Source organism: Hordeum vulgare, chromosome 7H (assembly GCF_904849725.1).
Source record: "Hordeum vulgare subsp. vulgare chromosome 7H, MorexV3_pseudomolecules_assembly, whole genome shotgun sequence".
Classification (NCBI taxonomy): Eukaryota; Viridiplantae; Streptophyta; class Magnoliopsida; order Poales; family Poaceae; genus Hordeum; species Hordeum vulgare.
Genome location: NC_058524.1, coordinates 422,691,692 through 422,695,092, shown reverse-complemented (window position 1 = coordinate 422,695,092; position 3,401 = coordinate 422,691,692).

Sequence of the window (3,401 nt, the reverse complement as noted above, 5' to 3'; positions counted from 1 at the left end):
GCTCATATTGATCTCCCCAAAGAGAAGTGGTTTAAATATCATCCTCCTTTAGAAGTCAATGTAGTTAAACCCACTCCAGTTAAAGAGAAAGTCATTGCCTATAATGATCCTGTTGTTCCCAGTGCTTACATTGAGAAACCACCTTTCCCTGTTAGGATAAAGGATCATTCTAAAGCTTCAACTGTGATATGTAGAGGCTATATTAGAACACCTACACCCCCTGAGCAAATTAGAGTTGAACCTAGCATTGCTATTATCAAAGATCTTCTGTCCGACAATGTTGAGGGATATACTATTCACTTCTGTGAAGATGCTGCTAGAATTGCTAAACCTCACGCTAGAGACAAACATAGGCCTGTTGTTGGCATGCCTGTGGTTTCTGTTAAGATAGGAGATCATTGTTATCATGGTTTATGTGACGTCGATGCTAGTGTTAGTGCAATACCTCAATCCTTATACGATGAAATCAAAGATGAGATTGCACCTATTGAGATAGAGCTTATTGATGTCACTATTCAGCTTGCCAATAGAGATACTATCTGCTCTGTGGGAATTGTTAGGGATGTTGAAGTCTTGTGTGGTAAAACGAAGTATCCTGCTGATTTCCTCGTTCTTGCTACCTCACAAGATAGCTTTTGTCCCATCATATTTGGTAGACCTTTTCTCAATACTGTCAATGCTCATATTGATTGTGAGAAGCAAATTGTCACTGTTGGCTTTGAAGGTGTGTTACATGAGTTCAATTTCTCCAAGTTTGGTAGACAACCTCATGAAAAAGAGTCGCCTAGTAAGGATGAAATTATTTCCTTAGCTTCTATTGACATGCCTCCTACTGGTCCCTTAGAGCAATACTTGCTTGAGCATGAAAATGATATGCATATGGATGAAAGGGATGAGATAGATAGAGTTGTCTTAGAACAATATCCTATCCTTAAGAATAACTTGCATGTTGAACTGCTTGGGGATCCTCGCCCACCAAAGGGTGATCCTGTGTTCGAGCTTAAACAGTTGCCTGATACTCTTAAGTATGCCTATCTTGATGAAAAATAGATATATCCTGTTATAATTAGTGCTAGCCTCTCAGAGAATGAAGAAAATAAGTTGCTAAAAACTCTGAGGAAGCATCGTGCTGCTATTGATATACTCTTGATGATCTTAAGGGCATTAGTCCCACTCTATGCTAGCACAAGATTAAAACTGATCCTGATTTCAAACCAGTTGTTGATGATCAAAGGAGATTAAATCCTAAGATGAAAGAGGTAGTAAGAAAAGAAATACTAAAGCTCCTGGAAGCGGGTATTATCTATCCTGTTGCTCACACTACTAGGAAAAAGCCTGCTAGTGGCGCACCTGTTTTGGCTACTAATGGCGCACTACAGGTGCGCCACTAGCATCACGCCATTAGAATTTTTTACTAATGGCGCACCATAGTTGCACCATTCGTATCTGGTATACTAATGGCGCACCAGGCAATGCGCCATTAGTATAGCCCATGGTGCTCCATTAATATGCCTCCGAGGGCATATATGCTAATGGCGCACCAGGCAGTGCGCCATTAGTATAGCCCATGGTGCTCCATTAGTATGCCTCCCAAGGCATATATGCTAATGGCGCACCAGGCAGTGCGCCATTAGTATAGGCCATGGTGCTCCATTAGTATGCCTCCCAGGGCATATATACTAATGGCGCACCAGGTAGTGCGTCATTAGTATAGGCCATGGTGCTCCATTAGTATGCCTCCCAGGGCATATATACTAATGGCGCACCAGGCAGTGCGCCATTAGTATAGCCCATGGTGCTTCATTAGTATGCCTCCCAGGGCATATATACTAATGGCGCACCAGGCAGTGCGCCATTAGTATAGCCCATGGTGCTCCATTAGTATCTGGTATTCTGGCATATATATGTTTTGTTTCAAAACCACAAATTCAACAGCACATAACATATATATCAAATATATAATACATAATATGTGCTCAATTGTTTTACTGATCCACAACACATAACATATATGCAAAGTTGCATAACAAATTTCATGATCCATATATCAAAATTCCATAGCATCCATACATCCAAAATTCCATAGCATCCATATATACATATAGTTCCATAGCATCCATACATACATAGCTCCATAGCAAATATAATACACAACGATACTTTACGGGCATTAATAAGTAATATTTGGCACTAAAACAAATGCCTTCATGTCCATATCGTAGTCCAAAGAGCATCCTTGTGGCAACTTACAAGATGGACATAACTCAGCATAACCCGCATATATGTGGCCCAAACATCAAGCTGCATAAGAGAACAAAGAAAGCTATCAGCATAACTCAGCAGTAGACTAGTAAACCTGAACAAGTAAGCAGTTTATATTTATTCATTTCCCCTTAATCATGGATGGACATTCGCAAGCCATAGCATCTAGGTGGACTTATACAATGTAACAAATTATGTGAGGTAGACCTTTGCTCATCAACTATACAAACATTCCAATCCAATCACATGGTCGAAAGAGTGACAGGGTCTGCTTAGGAGCTTACTAACAGCAATGGTGGACCTTTGTTCCACGGGACAGAAGTAGGCAATAACATCCCTGTATGGAGTGTCTCCGCTATATTTCTTCAGGTTGACATAACCAGACATTAGCTTAATATAGCCGCCGCCACACTCAATTTCCTGCTCAAACTTTATGGAGTACTGGACCACGAATGTTCGGCCCTTATTACTGAACTCCGGTATCTTGGCTGAGATAGCAAAATGCCTAGCATCTATCGTTGTTTGAATGCCTGGAATACGCGAATAGAATACAGGGATTAGACGGTATGTAGAATTAAGGTAGCGACAAACAAGAGTTTATTTGATTAGCGCCCAAACCATCAACATCATCAATTGAACAAGTACTACTAAGGGATGAGAAGGCAAACCCCGGAGGCGAGCAGGAGCAGCGAGGAGAGCGTGAGGAGGCGGTGCAGGAGCTGGCGGTCGCCCCGCCGGCGGCTGCTACCCATCACCGGTGGGTGGCTCACCGAAGACGAGGAGTAGGTGGTGGCTGCTGCTGCTTCTGTCGGGCTTTCCATCGCCAACTGTCTATGTATAAGTCAGGGCTTCTAAGGTCGTTATAAAACAATATAAATTTCAGAACCAAAACAATGCATGACCCATCAGATATTACAAGAACCAGATCAGTTAAAGAGAAAAGGGCATGGAATCCTAATCTCGAGAGAAAATTCCAGTATAAACTGTAGGTACCACAAACTCAACCAATATAAATTTCAGAACCAAAACAATGCATGACCCATCAGATATTATAAGCACCAGATCAGTTAAAGAGAAAATGGCATGGAATCCTGAGCTTGAGAGAAAATTCCAGTATAAACTGTAGGTACCACAAAAAC